This window comes from Taudactylus pleione, unplaced genomic scaffold (genome assembly GCF_031769625.1).
Source record: "Taudactylus pleione unplaced genomic scaffold, aTauple2 ptg000259l, whole genome shotgun sequence".
Lineage (NCBI taxonomy): Eukaryota > Metazoa > Chordata > Amphibia > Anura > Myobatrachidae > Taudactylus > Taudactylus pleione.
In genome coordinates, this window is record NW_028284661.1 from 857165 (window position 1) to 876321 (window position 19157).

Sequence of the window (19157 nt, forward strand, 5' to 3'; positions counted from 1 at the left end):
AATTCACAAACACAGAAAATATTTTTTTTTTTGGTTTGGACTGGAGTGTACTTTCGGGGGTTACAGCACCCTTAACGGTCAAGCCAGCCGGCCCTTTACTTATGACACAGGCGCACGCTTGGCACTACTTTGTTGATGCACGTGCGGCTACTGCGCACACAATTCACAAACACAGAAAATTATTTTTTTTTTAGTTTGGACTGGAGTGTACTTTGGGGGTTACAGCACCCTTTAACGGTCAAGCCAGCTGGCCCTTTACTTATGACACAGGCGCACGCTTGGCACTACTTTGTTGATGCACGTGCGGCTACTGCGCAAACAATTCACAAACACAGAGAATATATTATTTTTTTAGCACTTGGGGGGAGCACCCCTGATGGACAGAGCACCCCCTGGACAACACTACAGCACCCCTTTAGGACTGGGACACTGCACAGAACTTTGGAGTGGACACAGCCCCTATGGAGAACTGACTGCACAACACAGTCCAGCCAGCCCCTATGGACTTTGAAGTAGTGGACACAGCCCCTATTAACAACAGCAGCACAGCACAACACAGCCAGCCCCTATGGACTTTGAAGTAGTGGACAACAGCAGCACTACACTACACTACACTTCACAGCCCTAACTCCCACCCTCCCTCTTCACTGTCCACAGCTGAGTGAGAAAATGGCGCCGACGCGGGTACCTTATATAGGATCCAAAACCCGCGAGACTCGGAAGGCGGGATGATGACGTTTTGCCTCGATTTCAGATCCGAGTCAGGCGGGAAAAGTCGAGCCTGACTCGGATCGGACTCGGATCGGACTCAGATCGGGGGGGCTCGGGGGGGTTCGGATTTCAGAAATCCGAACCCGCTCACCCCTAATATATATATATATATAGTATATTAATCATGCACCTAAGTGCAGGGGTATATTTAGAGCCGAGAGCGGTTGTGGCCGATGCGCAAGTTCAGTAGACTCTGGGCACTAGTCTGTGCCCAGAGTCTACTGCGCATGTGTAGGACACTGGGAAAATGATGTGGCAGCCATTTTCCCAGCAATTTCCATACTTGCATGTGCAGAACGCTGGGAAAATGTGTAGCGCCTCTCCAGCTGATGTGGGACTTCGGGGAGGTAAGTATTAGAAATATGGGTGCAGGGTGCACGATGTGGGCCCCCCTAGACCCAGGGGCCTGTGTGTACCACATACCCTGCACCCATTATAGACATGCCCCTGCCTAAGTGGATAAAACTCTGGGGAGTAAATTTACTAAGCTGAGAGTTTGGGAGAGTTTGCAAACTCTGGAGAGTTTGGGCATTATTTCCCACTCTCTAATTTACTAATGTCAAACTTGGGAGAGAGATCTCCTTTGCTACGGGAAAATACTGGAGAGTTAGCAAACTCTATTCAATTCACCATCGGCAAAACTTGAGAACCTTTTCACTGGTGAAGATAGGATTCTGGAATTTACCAAGCAGAGAGTTTCAAAACTCTCATGAGATGGGCAAACTCTCCTATAAAAACTTGTAAAAAAATTACACCTGCCTGTGATCTGAGAGTTTGGCACAAACATACACAGATCGCTGTGAGCCATGTATGTTTCTGCCTGTAAATATAGAAAATAAATGTAAATATCTGAAAAAAAAATGACATAGGGTCCCCGCCCCTAAAGCTTAACCAGCCCCAGGCTTGACAGCCTGTCCTGGTTTCTAAGATTACGGGGATCAAAATGTATAGGGTTCCCCCGTAATTTAGAAACCAACACCAGGCTGCAGGGACAGTCCTGATTTTAAATATAGGGGGGAAAAAATTGCATAAGGTCCCCCTATATTTAAAACCAGCACCAGACACAAAATGGCCGGGCTGTAATGCCACAGCCTGGAGACCCTTTCCACGTGGGAACTGTCAGTAGCCGGAGCCAATTAGCGGCCGCTGTACAGTCAGCACGGCCGCTGATTGGCTGGCGGGACTAGCAAAGCCTGTGCAGTCCCATCAGCTGGCATTTGGGAGGTATCAGTATGTGTGGCAACACACATACTGATACCCGGTGCGTGATGCGGTAAGTTCTTTTTTTTGTTTTACAAACTCTATGGATTACTGCGGAGACCAGTGCCAGGATATAGGTGAGTATGAAATCTTTATTGCAGGCTCAGTCAACACGGATTCTACTGGACAAGGGGACAGAAACATCTGGTATAGGTAAGTATGTGTGAATGGGTAGGTGTATGTAATAAAGTTATACTTTGCACAGTGTGTGTGTTTCGTGTTTATTTAACTATTTATTTTACAGTGGGGGTACAGGTGCCGCCCATCTGCTGGCACTTGTAGTGACAAAGGGCAGGCATGCTGGCACCTGTAGTCCCACTGTAAAATACACTAGTTTACTTAAATATCCCCACTTTATTACCCCCATACCCAATGCGCCAGGGGTTTGGGGAAGAGCCCTAGGCTTCAGACCAAGCCTGGGGTTAAGGGAGAGGGTGGACCCCTTTTTTGGGGGTCCCCACCTCCCCTGAGATCCCCGGCTTGGCCTGACCGGCTTGGGCTGCCAATGCTTTGGACCCGGAGCCCCAGTGAAAGGGTCTCCAGGCTGTGGCATTACAGCCCGGCTGTTTTTGGTCTGGTGCTGGTTTTAAATATAGGTGGGACCTTACGCAATTTTTTCCCCCTTATATTCCAAATCAGGACTGTCCCTGCAGCCTGGTGTTGGTTTCTAAATTACGGGGAAACCCTACACATTTTGTACCCCGTAATCTTAGAAACCAGAACAGGCTGACAAGCCTGGGACTGGTTAAGCTTTAGGGGGGTCCTATGTAAATTTTTTTAACCTCTTTTAACCCATTTTTTTAAAGGTACAACACAAGCAGCTTACACATATCTCACTGATATGTGCAGGCTGCATGCTAGGGAGAGTTTTGCAGAGAGAAAACACTGCAATCTCGAGTGAGTCATCTCCTGCAAAACCAGCTACTCGGGGGAGAAATCTCCTGCAAACCCTGCTACTCGGCAGAGAAATCTCGTTCTGCTTCACCATCGGCCATCTCACTCTCAGCTAAACTCACTTCTTTGTAAATTTGAGAGTCTCAGGAGCTTCAAATCACTCGAGTTTAGGTGAAGCTAATCGAGTTGAAAAAAAATGAAACTCTCCCAGACTCGATTCTTAGTAAATTTACCCCTATGTAATGTATATAAAACAAGAAAACTGAATAAGATGAATAATTTTTGTAGAAATAACTCTCTGGCAGGATTGTGGCAACCTAACTATATGATTCTAATGTTGTTAATAATAACTTAAGATGAAAATGCTACATCCATGCAAGCAAGATAACACAGTGTGTATTTGCATGCCTAGTGAATGGTTTGCAATTACACTCACAAATGATTCACCCGCAAAGTAAGTGACAGGTAGTCAGTATTTGACTGAGGTAACTGGGGGTGGCTAGGTAAATGCAGGCGTGTTGGGACTGTTTAAATGCCGTTTCATGGGCGTGCATAAACTAGCCATTGCAATCTCCTTTGCAGAATGAGAGTTCTAAGTGTCAGTAGAGATGTAGTATTTGAGACAGGTCAGAAGCTGCATGGCTGCCCGATCTGTGTCGATGTTCCTGATGTTAATGGTGTTGCACGTCATTGGACGGATATGAGAAGGTAGCAGTGGGCGTCTCTATGCTCAGATAAGCTTTGGAAGACATTAGAATATATGTTTGCATTTGCAATAGGTAAAAGATCTCAGTTGCGATTTTATTAGCATAACCTGAATCAGGCCCCTACTGTCCCTATTATGTACATAATTGCAAACCTTGGAAAACTCTTTACATTTTTGAGAAATCATTAAAACTTTTTATTTTGTTTTCCTTAACCACAAAATTTTGGGATGTACAATAGGAGGATATAATTTTTTCTTTCATTTTATAGTCCAGAAAATTATTAATTACCATGCATGGCCATTGCCAGTTTCCTTCCCTTTCTGGGATTAGCTTGTGTGCGCTTACAATATGTGGCACATGATCCCCAAAGCAGCAAATCAATCTGTACCGAGGGCTTAATTCAGATGGTTTGCATACAAGTCCAATGGTGTATGGTCTGCACATTCACTGGGGCCATAGTGTGCATTTGTTGTGATGCCGTTCGCAGTACACTAGATGACACCCTTTGGCTGTTTGGGGAAGGTGAATGGGTGGAGATGGGGAACATTCCACAAAATGGAGGCATGTCATTTCTGTTTTTTGGGAGTGTTGAGAGTGAGACCAGGGTCTGCATCTTCTGATGCAACTGCTGTGAATCAGGTCCTAAGAAAGTATGAGTTGGTCCCCTTTAAATATTTTCAGGTATCCCCAAAAATCTTAGGTTATTCCAGTGATGCAGGTTTTCCATGCAATCTTCTTTATCCAGGAGTTGTAGAAATTAATATGATCCTTAGCATTGTTTATTCTAGTATATAAGGCAGCAATGCTAGATGCATGAGAATCTATACGAGATAGAGCTGTCCTTTAAACACATCTGTTAATCCTCAAGGTTTCAGGGACATCAGCATCCCCGATCTCATAGATGAAGAAGAGTAGATTTATGGGATGAGGATTTTTCTCTGCCCGCCTTGGCTAAGGAAGTGGATTACATAGATGGCATGAACGTGTCCATTTTATCAACAAATGTATCCATGCCCAAAGTATATTGTGTAACAGGTCACTTAAGTAAAATACGAGTGCTCTCAAACAGCAATGATCCCAATGATCAGACCCCAGATATTACTCGGAATTTACATTGTTAGATAAGAATCACAACACAGAATATAAGTTTTAAAAACCAGTAGGCAAAATGCAGACACAGAAAAATATTACAGTTCACAGTAGTATCAGCAACTAGCCACAAGATGGCAGATCAAGCCATAATGTGGAGGAAGTCATTCTTAAAATAACAGAGTACAGACAGAATACAGTATATCAAAACGTGCTTATAAAACTGTAGCCTATTAAGAAAACAACACAGTTGGCCTGATTCTAATTCAGACGCTAACCGCAGTCAATGCCGATATGCACAGAATTGGCCAATGTTGTAAGTACTGAGCATGTGTCCGAGTCGCACTGCATATGCATCCCGATGGTTACTGCATGGAGACGCAGAATGTATTAGTACGCAGTGAGTGATTTTAGTTGGCATTCCTGGAATGTAACAGAGGGGTAGCTAGGGAGACGCGGGCATTTCGCTGACAGCAGCTGAGTCTAAAGATGCCGAACTGCTCATACAGGATGCCATGTTCAGGCTGAGAAACTGTGTCTGCCATAGGGCTGGTGCAAGTTTTGATGGTGCATCCGACGATGCACCGACTTTTAAAACTATTGCAAGTGGGTGTTTCACTATGAACAAAATTGGTCATGGCATACTTCCAAAGCTAACAATATATTCTTTCCCCCATGTCAGGGTGAAAGTCTGACCTCCTCCCTCCTCTTTCTTCCACATACACCCTTGAACCCCATAGCCCACTTGGTCAAATTATCCATCTCCCTAGGTACCTTTTCCTCATTCTTCAAGCATGCCCTGGGTCTCCCTCATACTTAAGAAACCTGCCAGTGACTTTTACTCCCTCCCTAATTATCCTTTCCTCTCTTTCTTTCTATTTGTCTCCAAGGTCTTTAACCACTTAACTGACAATTTTTTCCCCAAAAACCGCTCCAAAATTGGCAGCTTTTTTTATGACTGAATTGGGTCAAGAGCATTCTTTTAAAACCTATCCAACACAATTTTATATATAAATATATTTTTAAACACCATAAAAATAGCAATTTTTAGATTATACTGTAATGATGGCCATTGATAGCCGTGGACGCCACTGGACCCTCCGACAACCCTGTCGAACCCCCTTGTACCCCGTTGCGAACACTGCTGGATCCCTGCACCCTTCCATGGATGCCGCTGAATCCCCACACTCTGCCATGGATGCAGCTGAACCCCCGCAACGCAAGCTGGACACCTGACCCCACCTACGCTGACGTACCCCAAGCTACTCTAAATGCTGAAAACATTCCATATCTGATATGCTCCTGGTTCTGAGCATTTAGGATATGGGAAATTATCTACCTGTTTATATATATATATATATATATATACAAAATATATATATATATATATATATATATATATACACATATATATACAACTTCCTGCGCAAGAAAGCCACCCAGCAAAGGTTATGGGGACACCTGCAGTTGAAGACCCCGAAAATCCAGAAGAGGTTGCTCCGTTCCCCTCAGTCGCGCCACCCGCGGTTAGAGAACCCGGGACTTATCTGGCCAAAAAGGTCTGAGAGGGATATATGGACTATTTTAATGGGGACATTGCAGTGCCATGGCAAGAGAATATTATATGATAAATTTGTTACTTACCGTTGATGCGTCTGCAGATGCCACAAAATCCTCTTCCAGCAGGCTGCACTTCTCTGACTCAGCCATCACCTGTGCAGAAGATCTCAGGGGATCCTGCTGCACCAGGAACAGCATCATGTCATAATACCAAAGTTTGGGTTTGTATATGCTGTCAGCCCCGGCTCCAGACATTTTTGAATCCTCCACCTTCTTATGTTGTTTGCCAAAGATTGTATCTTATTGTGCACCTACACTAGGGACTTTGCATCTTTGTGATATGGCATACTATACTCTGACAACTCCTTTAAGGCATGGTCATGCTTAAGTCTGTTGCTGTACATTTTAGACTTGGTACGCCAAAGACAGTCATGGTGCCTGTATAGCTCGATAAATCCAGTTATGAATTCTGGTTCCCGATCCAGAACCATTCCTATGTGGAAAAAAAAGATATAAATATGAACTGTGTAAATGGGGCCCCAAAGTGGTCTTATATTCTGGCCACCCCCAACAGTGGGGGTGGCCATTGAACTGTGTAAATGAGGCCCCCAAGTGGACTTATATTGTGGCCACCCCCAACAGTGGGGGCGGCCATTGAACTGAGTAAATGGGGCCCCCAAAATGGTGTATTGAACACTTTTGTTGAAATTCTTGATTTGTTATTAATAAAGTTGTAGTGTAATGTCTTTCAGATGCATATAATTGTCTATGGGGTGGGGCATCAATCCAATGCAGTATCACAATGTGCTTTCCATGATTACATTTATAAAACATGTTGGGGGGAGGGTGGAGTGGCAGATGGGCATTGGTTCAAAAACATAGGTGGATGGTGATCAATGGCCATTAATGGGCAAACAGAGGTGGGCATTGTTGGGTAAACAATAGCTACATGGTTGCCATTGCTGGGGAATAGATGGGCATTGCTGGGCAAAAATGGATGGGCATTGCTGGGTAAACAATAGCTAGATGGTGGCCATTGCTGGGGAATAGATGGGCATTGCTGGGCAAAAATAGGTGGGCATTGAGGGTAAACAGAGGTGGTCAGTGTGTGCAGTGCTCAAACCAATGCCCACTATGCATATGCTAAACATTGGTGGCCAGTGGTTTGTATATGGGAAACAAGTGGCCTGCAAATACTACACAATACCTGCACAATTGTGTCTGCCGCTCACTTTGCTGATCCTCTCCGCTTGGGCGCTGTCTACAGTGGGCGTAAATAGGAACTTGTCACTCAAGTGACGGGGCACGGCCGGTCGGACGCACGATGCATCGCATGCTCAAAAACACGGCAAGAAAAGCATATGAATATGACGGAGAAGATGTGCTGCTCATCAGATCATATGATCAAATTTAGGAGCTGCAGGAGCGCGCATCGGATCGTATACAGGGAAAAAAATGCACGATTTCTACAGGATTGATCATACGGCTCATTGAAATCGGATAGAAATCGCGTAGGTGTATGGCCACCTTTACTGTAATCAGTATGCAATGAACTAGGGGTCTGATTCAGACCCACTTGCAAGCGCTATGCAGTCGCAAGCGGGTCGATGGCTGGGCAGTGCGCATGCGCGAGCCCCGGAGTGAGCAAGAAATCATTTGCTCCGAGGCTTGCAACAAAACGGGGTGGCTGTCGATGTTGATTGACAGCTCGACCCATTTTATAGGCGGAGAGGGGGGGTGGCTGGCCAAACAGAAGCGTTCCCTAAGGAACGCCAGCCGTTTGAGGGTGGCCCTACTGACATCACTCGTGATGTCAGTAGTCAGCTTCTTGCTCTATTAGAGCAGGAAGCTCACTGGGGCTTGCGGGAATGAGACCCTATCACAAGGGTCTCATTGCAAGCCTGATGGTTGCGACCATAGCGACCATCACCTGTCCGCTCGCAAAAGCTGTGGATGGTTACCCACAGCTTAGCGAGCGGCCAGGAGGCCGGATTTTAAAAAAAAGCGGCCGCCCACATTCATAGAGAATCAGGCCCTATGCTTAACCTGTTGGTGTTTTAACTGAAATATACCACAAACACTCAAAAATGTAAAGATATACCCATAATTAATAATGTGTATATAGCACTCCCTTAGTACAGGTGTCAGCTCTCACAGTAAATATGTAACGGTGGTGATCCATTATTAATAAGAATATATAATAATTGGAACTGTGCTAAAGCGCCCAATGTGCTTGTATTACTTAACTTGGTGAAACAATATAACAAGATAAATACAATATAGATCCAGACTAGTGTTGTGCAAAATGCAATCTGTGCAAATATGCAAAAGGAAAACCACTATGTCATACATTAATAGCTCATGTGTTAAATAATATATATTACATATGTAACGTGAAAAATGCAATATAAAACTAAAAAACTTCACTTTCAACTATATAAAAAAACTATGTAACTATATAAAAAAACACATAATTTCATATGGTAAAGTGCAAAGTGCAAAAGACAGGCTGTGTAAAACAATCACTTCCCCAAAATGCCAGTATAAATTAACATTTAAAAAAGAATATATAAATAAAAAATGTGCAGTGAAATGTATCAAACCAAGTCTGTAGATTGAGTAAAAAATCAAAGTAAATTTTTAATACAGATGATATCTAAACATAAATAAAAAAATACAATGTATTTTTCGAAATATTAAAAAAAAAAAAAAAAATTAAGAGAGCTTATCTTGTGAAACAAAGGTAAGTTCATGAAAAGGCAAGTGGAGGCTCCAATTACAGTTCCAAATATTATATACATATATACAGTATATATATATATATATATATATATATATACACACACACATATATACACACACACATATATACAGTATATATATATATATACATAAATACATATATATTGTGTATGTGTATATATATATATATATATACATACATATATATATATATATATATATATATAATGTGTGTGATTTTTTTTATGTTATACAAAATACTATGTCCGATCACTGTGACCAGCAGTGATCAGGACATGACAAGGGGGATGGACATGGGTGGACTTGTAGCCAGAAGGAGGGGATGGGGACAGAACACTAGCAGCCGCGCAGGGGAACAAGTACTGTAGAGCAGCAGCAGCCGCAGGATGGAAGGGGTGGGAGCGGCCAGGGACTGAGCGCGGCTACTGCTTCTCTACAGTACTTACAGTATATCAAGTCAGAGAAGCAGCAGCCGCGCTCTGTCCCTGGCCGCTCCCACCGCTTCCTTCCCAACGTGGCATACAATTACTATAGAAAAGAAGCTCTGTCCCTGGCCACTCCCATCCCAGCATGGCTGCTTCTCTACAGTACTTGTATGTTGCGCCGGTAAGGAAGGGATGGGTGCGGCCAGGGACATAGCCCAGCAGCCACTCTGGGATGGAAGGGGTGGGAGCGGCCGGGGACATAGCGCTGCAGCCGCGCCGGGATGGAAGGGGTCGGAGCGGCCTGGGACATAGTGCGGCTGCTGCTTCTCTATAGTACTTCTATGCACCAGGAAGGAAGGGGTGGAAGTGGCCTGTGACATAGCGCAGCTGCTGCTTTGTATCAAGCCAAGCAGCCATGCCATGGTGGGAGGAGCGGCCAGGAACAGAGCTGGGCTGACAGGTACAGGAAGCTATGCCGGGAGGGGGTTCACGCCGGCAACAGCTGCCACTATCGGGAGCTGTTGCTTTCTTCTTTTGAAAACAGGCTGCCAGGAGGGGGTCCCGCTGGGTGCCTGATCACTGTGGCCAGCAGTGATCGGGACACACTGGCGGGGAATCTGAAGAAGCAGAGGGACCAGCAGGTCCCTCTGACATAGGCGGCTGTGGGAAGATTAGCTTCCCGCAGCCGCCTAGTGGGCACTTCTGACTGGTCGTATAAGATACGACCATTTCAGGGAAATCCCAGCCTGCTGTGGTCATATCTGATACGACCGCGCCAGGCAAGTGGTTAAGTGTTTTGTTTTCCACTACCTTACCTCCTTCTTCTTCTTCCTCTCCCTCCTAGACCCACTTTAATGGTTTTCAATCTCTCCATTCCATTGAAAATGCCTTCACCATGGTCACCAATGACCCCCTCAATATCAAATTTAATGGTCAATTAATTCTAATCTTCCTCAACCTTATCCATTGCATTCCCAATATCTGCTTTCCTCTACCCCTCTGTGTCAACCCACATTCCCTCTAGATTGAAAGCTATTGAGAGCATAACCCTCCTGTGTTTATCTCTATGTAATTATATCATTTATGGGCTGTAATTATGTATTTGCTGTATGCAAATTTGTGAACATCTCTGTAACAGTTTGAACTTATGTCATTTATGTTGTATTCTCTATTGTGAATGTAAGGCACTATAAAACCTTGTGGTGGGATTTAAATAATAATAAAAAATAATAGTATATTGTGACAAGAATTAACACAAAGGTAGCAGGTTTATGGTCAGTGTCTAGTCTTCTTTTAGCAGGATATAAGTGTCATCACCAAACAAACACAGAGGTTAAAGTACTTTAATTGCCAGACAATTATCAGACAAAAACAACTACAAAATGTGTCCTCATAATGCTCACTTTTGTCGCACCAAACAGCCCATCTCCGCGGACAAAGTCCTTGGCAACTCGACTACACTGAGAGTCTTTCTTGCTCAATATGTGCATCTTATCATTGGCAGAACTATGTTAGACAATGGAGGTGCCTGCTGCCGGGCTCCAGCTCTGAAGGAGCACCTCCTCCATTGTCCACAACATATTCACCCCACTTAGGGCTGTAACTATGTGCACGGCCGCCCAATACATGGCACCTCTTCCCGGCACCTGAGAAGCCACCATACACTAGTGGAGAGCTCCACATCAGACCATCAGCTGCTGCCTTTGTCTACCAATAGCCTGTCTGCATGCAAATTGCTTCATTACAGTGTCTGCAGCTGTGACGAGGGGGGGGCACCAAATTATAACTTGCCTCCGGGTGTCATGGATGAACTTACGCCACTGCATCTTATTCATATAAATAAAAAAACTGGAAGTGACAAACTACTTTGCAAGATTGCAGTAATCAATTTAATGTGCAAAATTTGTACATCTGTGTACAATGGAGTGTAAATCTGTATATGAAGTGCTATGATGCAGAGGTTGAGACAATTTGTCAGGACACCTTTATTCAACTGGATACAGAACCTTGTTGACCATAAATAATAATAACATATATAAAGAAAGATCCTCAACATATAAATCAGCACTGTCAATGGTAATGCAGTGACTATAAACAGAGAGGGGTGAGACCAGTTCTTATTGAGTTTGTGTTTATTTAGATACAATGGGTCATAATTGGCAGTAATATACAGTAGTTCCCAATTATTGTGTGTTGTTATCAAGGTTAATGAGTGCTGTAGTGCAGTATTTGCAGTGGTGGATCGTCTGTATCCTCACACACTCATACATGTACATAGATAAACATTAAATACACAGACAACTTAAATAAATAAAAATTGTAAGGAATGAAAAGGATAAATTGGAAAAAAAAAAAAATAGAAAAACATTAGAAAAAATTGGCATGCAATATTGGAGAAAAGTATGTCTAGTACTTGTGTCACTCTGATGTATTGCTTATAGGGGTAGTGCCCAGTACAGACCTCAAGTAGGTCATAGGTGGTAATATGTGTGATCAAGTGGGTGTTGGGGTGGGGCATTGTCCCGTACCCCCAGTTGCACAACTTACCCTTCCTTCTGTAGCACTCACCTCCGGGTGAGCAAGATGGCAATCTCCGGTGGCTCCATTCACTGTCTGTGCCGCTAGTAGATCATTGTGTGAGGACTCATGAGTATTGACTGGGGGAGTGTGTAGGCCGGATCTCGGCGAGACTTCCGGGTTGCCTCATGTTGTGAGACTCCGCGACTCCCGGGTCTCAGCTGTTCTCCAGCCGCTCGACTCGCACCATCTTGAGGAGACTTGGGTGTATTGGAGAGCAGGGGTTGGAGTATACACCTGAAAGATTCAGGTGATAGATGATGTATGTATATGTCTTCCAACATGTATCGGCCTCTGACCTTCCTCAGGGAATCCTTATGTTACACTATAGATGTGATGGCTATTTATATGGCGCCATCTTTGTTGTGGTTTCACCTCAGATGCCATTCTCATAGTATGGTAGCCTTCTTTGTAGTGGTATGACCTCAGATACCATTCTGATAGCATGGTGGCCATCTTTGAAATGGTATTGATAATACCTTTGCCCTTATCATAAAAACATATAGTGTAGAATCAAGAGAATTATAATGGAAATGTCCCCATTTTATGCTGGAATTAAGATAACACAGAGAATTGCTTGGTATGATGCACATAAGTTAAAGGAATTCAATATACAGTTGTACATACTTATGCTGTATATATGGGTGTGTGTACTGATATTCTTTTTTTATGGTGGTTGTGATGTAATTTGTGACCGCTCAGATTCCAGACTATATGTAGTATCCCTACACGTTAGTTATACCATTCCTGTGGATATATTAGCTTAAAGTACTTTGATTGGATATCTTTATTTTTGAATATTATACAAGGGTGCTTTATAATCAATCCAACTCTATTTGTTGGATATTATCTATCTGTATCAGCTGGTGATAATAGCTTTAATCTCATTGTCAGCACTGAGAAATCAGGGTCTCAGGGTCTTCAGGGTGAATATCCACTTAAGCTCATTGTGGTTGAGTGCCTTCTTAAAATCTTCCCCCCCTCCAGTTCTTATCTAACCTCAAGATTCCCTTAAATTTTAGATCTTCTGGGTTTTGGTTATGCTTGTCTTTGAAATGTGAGGAGACATTATGGGTATCTAAGCCTTGTGTTATGTTTCGCTGGTGTTCTGAAATCCTCATCTTTAGTCTCCTTGGTGTCCTGCCGACATATTGTAAGCCACAGGGGCACTCTATCAAATAGATCACCCCTGTGTCATTACAACTTATGTGTTGTTTGATCTTATATGTCATACCTGTTGAATTATATTGGAATTGCTTGATTCTTTTTGTGGTAGTGTGTCCTGTTCTCTTGTTCTGGCAGTTACCGCAATAGTAAAATCCTTCCTTTATGTTTGTATGGTTCAGGGTAATTTGAATTTTTTGTTCTTTTCTTATAGGGTTCTTCACTAGATATTTGAGATCCTGTGCCTTTCTGTATATTATCTTGGGTTTGTCTGGTATTATGCTGCTAGTATTTAATCTTCCCTTAGTATGTGCCAGTGTCGATTCAGGATCTGTTGAAGTTTCCTTGTGTCTCTGTTGTACTTAGTAATAAATGCAGTTTTGAATAAATCACTGTCCCCCTTTGTTCTATCTTTGTATGAAGTGTATTTCTGTCTAGTTTCTCTACTTTATCGTAGGACTCCTCCATCTTTTTGTCGTATCTTTTTCTTATGAATTGCTCCTTCATGTTCTGACTTTGAGTTCTGAAGTTCTCTATTTCATTGCAATTGCATCTAAACCTGGTGAACTGGCTTACCAGAATGCTGTTCAGCCAGTTTGGGTGATGGCCACTAGTGGAGAGAAAGTAGCTGTTTACGTCAACAGGCTTTATGTTTTTGTGTGAAGTTGATGATTCTTAATGTACATGTTAATGTCCAGGAAATTTACACTTGTCTGGTTATATTCTGTGGTGAATTTCAGATTGTGTATGTTTGTGTTAATATGGTTCAAAAATTGATACAACGTGTCCTTGTTTCCCTTCCGTATGAAGAAGACATCATCTATATACCTCCTCCACAGGACTAGATTTGCACCAAAGCTATACCCAGACCAGATGTTACTGTCTTCCCAATGACTCATGAATAGGTTGGCATAGCTTGGCATAAATCTAGTCCCCATCGTAGTGCCTTTTCTTTGCCTGAAGTATTGTCCCCCAAACCATAAGTAATTATGCTTTAGTATGTAGTGGATCAATTTAGTAATGAAGTCTATCTGTTCTGGTTGTAATGTATCATCTTGTGCCAAACACTGTTGTGTTACTTTGAGTCCCTGTTCATGATCTATAACTATGTACAAGGACGTGACATCACTTGTACACAGACAGTAATCATCTTCCCATTTGGTGTGTTGAATGGTACTCAGTATGTCTGTGTTGTCTTTGATATAGGATTTATGATCTTTCACATAAGGCTGTAGAAAGTTGTCAATGTATTTTGATAGATTGGATGAGATCAACTCTATGCCTGAAATTATCGGGCGGCCTGGTGGCCCTGTTGTGCTTTTGTGCACTTTGGGTAAATAATAGAACACATGCATTATTGGGTGTCCTATGTTCAGGTAGTTGTGTTCTTTCTCTGTCAATATGCTCTGGTCTTGTCCTTCCTGTAAGCGTTTCTCTAGAGTCTTCTGATACTGGTCAGTTGGGTCTTTTTTGAGTGGTTCGTATGTGTTTGCGTTGCCTAGAATCTTATTTGCCTCTTTGTTATAGTCCTTGGTGTTGAGGACCACAATGCTACCCTCCTTTTCTGCCAGCTTTATTATTAGTTTTTGTTATCACTGAGTTCTTTTAGTGCCCCCCCCAAAAAAGACTCTAGAGAAACGCTTACAGGAAGGACGAGACCAGAGCATATTGACAGAGAAAGAACACAACTACCTGAACATAGGACACCCAATAATGCATGTGTTCTATTATTTGGTCAAATTCATATGTCTATTTATGTGTATCTTGTGTCCACAGGTTTTCTGTATGTCACTTGGTTATTGCTGTAATACTTTGCTAATGTTAGCTTGCAGATAAATATATGTAGGTCCAAATATGTTTGGAACTTGTCTAGCTTGGTTGTGTGGGCAAATTTCAGTCCTTTGTTTAACAGTCTTTCTTGGTTCTGTGTGAAAGTGATGTCACTCAGATTGATTATGCTGTCAGTGTTATGGTGTTTTTCTCATCCTGGGTTTTTCTAGTGTTGTTTTTGCCTCCTCTATGTTTCCTTATAGTTTTTCTAGTTTTCTTTTCTGTGTGTTGTTTTCTGGTTTGCAGGTCTGGTGACCTGCTTCCTGCTCTAAAAAAATGTTCCCCCATTCTTCGTCCTCTTCTATATTAATTTCTGTTGTGCTTGTGACTGAAAGCCTTTACCTAAAGATTGGCGGGCTAGTGTATTGTATGTTTCCTCCTCCTCTATGCTGTATGTTGAGAAGAACATGTCGGTAGTCGTATCCAAATCTAATTCTGACTCTAGTCTTTGTTTGACTGTATGTGGTGTGTCCAGGACCCTTGTATGTAGCTGTTTCATGTACTGTTGATAAGTCAATTGTAGTTTTTTGTATATTGGGGTTTTGTTTATCTTGGGTCTCGGTTGCTTCCCTTTTGTGGTGTTATGCTGTGGCTTATTTCTAGGTTTTTGTTTATGCTTCATGATGGTTCTTTACCCTATTTGTGTTTATCCCTCCCACCATCTCTATATCTTAGTATTTGGGATTTTTTTTGTTGCTATAATGTTCTCCTCATTCTATTTCAATCTGTTGTGTGCCAGACTCTCCAGTGCTTTGAACTCTTTTTCTTCCATGTATTGTTCTAACTTCTCATTCAGTGTGATTATCTCTTTATGTATATTGTTCAGTTCACTATAATGTGTCTCAATAATCAGAGTGATCAGGTTCATTGAGCCTTCCTTTAGTATGTTTTTTTATTTTTCCATGAATTGTGTGTTTTCTTTATTGTGGGTCAGTGATTTTTTAATTTTTAGACCTTTTGGTATAACTGAATTCATTTTGTTCCAGTCTAGTAATGCCTTTAAATTATTTATTGGTTCATAGGGAACCCACTTGGCTGTAAGTAAGAAGAAAGCAGTGGAACACTTCACTACAGTTGCAATAAGCAATCAATATATGTCAATTACTGCATTGCTGCAATACTGTGAAATGGGATGCCAAGGGGGCGTGACCTTTATTTTTAACTGTGTCTGACACCTTGCTCTTTACACAACTGTTTAGAGTGTTCACTCATTACTCAAATTTCCAGTAGGTGAAATATATCTGTCCCTTTTCCAAAAAGGGTTGCAACATTCCAGAATCTGGTTCAAATAGCAACAGACATGAATACACACGAGCAGCACCAGATACAATAGAAAGTAGTTGCAAATAGACACACAGGTGCTATAAATAGTATAACTTAGTGTATCCTTAAATATAGGAAATCCTCTATTAACCCTTTTACACCAACCTAAAATCCCGGGTTGATGCACATCATCCTGTGATTTTTGTTGGTGTAAATGAATCTACACAAGTCCAGGGGCCTGGGGATTCAACTCGGGTATTTTGCAGGGTTGGCCACGGGTCGTTCCCGTGCCACTTTGAAGTGTAAACAGCATGATCAGGGTCACAATCACCCTGATTGTGCTGCATGCCGTCTGATTGGCTAGCTTCAGTGGCGCTTGGAGATGACATCATCTCCAAGCATCCACTGCAATGCCAGAAGAACTGGATCACTACAGCAGTCTGATCCGGACTGGAACTCTGTTTCAACCCCCAGGTCAGACCCGGAACTTTGGTATAAAATTGGTATAATTGATTAACAAATAGAAAAATCTCAGATTATCTAGATCTTCTTATGAACATCTATGTAGCATGGATATGGAATTTTTCTCCTTTTCATGAAATCAAATGTTGAGTAGACAAATGCACATATGGGGTGAGGGCACTGCCCACTCAGTATATCTGTTTCCCCAGTCACAATTTGTTCTCCAAAAGATATTGGATACCCTTAGAAGAAAAGCTTCCAATAGTGTAACACTGTTTTAATCAGTAAAAATCTTCCAAATAAGTACAGTTAAAATATGTAAGCTAAATCAGTGCAATATTAAAAACAACGGTAAGGGTATAAAAAGCTCATTGATTGCAATGCTATGAAACATAACATTATTCTGTGGCAGTAATTAATTGCTGACTTAACAGAAGGAACTTGATGTATCACATTCATAAGTATCAGTGAAAGCAGATACACTGTGTTAATGCTTTGTAACTAGCTCTACCTACAGTAGTAGCATGTGCAGTCCATAAACCACATAGAGAGTTACAATGTCTCTGAATAAGATTAATAAACAATTATGACTACTAACCTGCCCACAAGAACTTAATTATTGTAATGTTATGAAACATAACACTATTTTGTGGCAGTAATGAATTAATTTGGTAGATTACAAATACTTTATAAACACAGTGTACTGATTTATATTATCAGATTGTTCTTCTGCGCTCAGATAACCAGCTTAATATATATGGGTGTTTACACATATGACACTGTATTGTGAATATTGCTGCAGGAGAATCTGCCACAATGGTATGTAATGTGTAATATAGCCAGCCCTTGTATGAATAACACTCTATATTGGGTGTAATATATTAACATATTATTATTGACCTGAATTACCAGCATTGAATCAATTAACACTCAATATCACACAGATGCTATTGTACAACAAATAAACACAGTCGGTCAATATGTTTTTTAATCACTTTATTCACCTTACCATTGTTTTTAATAAATCACTGATTTAGCTTACATATTTTAACTGTACCCAATAAAAGATTAGATTTCATCAATTAGTGCACCAAACAGGACAACACTTATTTTGTTCTTTGGTGTTTTAGGTCTTACAGTTGACAAAAGGCTGCACTCCCTTTAAATATACTCAAGAATTTGTGGTGAACAGTAAGGGTCCAAATCCAACTATTATAATACTAACGGTGTTGGACTTGTACAAGGATCCATTATTCCAGTTTTCCCTTTTCCCGGAATTTTGAACTTGAATTCTACAGGAAAAGTCTCCACAGATGCCCAGTTGATATTGTTGCCCATTTTGAGAAGGTCAGATTAGAATACAAAGTCCATAGAAACTAGGGGTGAGCGGGTTCGGATTTCTGAAATCCGAACCCCCCCGAGCCCCCCCGATCCGAGTCCGATCCGAGTCAGGCTCGACTTTTCCCGCCTGACTCGGATCTGAAATCGAGGCAAAACGTCATCATCCCGCCTTCCGAGTCTCACGGGTTTTGGATCCTATATAAGGTACCCGCGTCAGCGCCATTTTCTCACTCGGCTGTGGACAGTGAAGAGGGAGGGTGGGAGTTAGGGCTGTGTAGTGTAGTGTAGTGTAGTGCTGCTGTTGTCCACTACTTCAAAGTCCATAGGGGCTGGCTGTGTTGTGCTGTGCTGCTGTTGTTAATAGGGGCTGTGTCCACTACTTCAAAGTCCATAGGGGCTGGCTGGACTGTGTTGTGCAGTCAGTTCTCCATAGGGGCTGTGTCCACTCCAAAGTCCTGTGCAGTGTCCCAGTCCTAAAGGGGTGCTGTAGTGTTGTCCAGGGGGTGCTCTGTCCATCAGGGGTGCTCCCCCCAAGTGCTAAAAAAATAATATATTTTCTGTGTTTGTGAATTGTGTGCGCAGTAGCCGCACGTGCATCAACAAAGTAGTGACAAGCGTGCGCCTGTGTCATAAGTAAAGGGCCGGCTGGCTTGACCGTTAAAGGGTGCTGTAACCCCCGAAAGTACACTCCAGTCCAAACCAAAAAAAAAATTATTTTCTGTGTTTGTGAATTGTGTGCGCAGTAGCCGCACGTGCATCAACAAAGTAGTGCCAAGCGTGCGCCTGTGTCATAAGTAAAGGGCCGGCTGGCTTGACCGTTAAAGGGTGCTGTAACCCCCAAAGTACACTCCAGTCCAAACCAAAAAAAAAATTATTTTCTGTGTTTGTGAATTGTGTGCGCAGTAGCCGCACGTGCATCAACAAAGTAGTGCCAAGCGTGCGCCTGTGTCATAAGTAAAGGGCCGGCTGGCTTGACCGTTAAGGGTGCTGTAACCCCCGAAAGTACACTCCAGTCCAAACCAAAAAAAAAATTATTTTCTGTGTTTGTGAA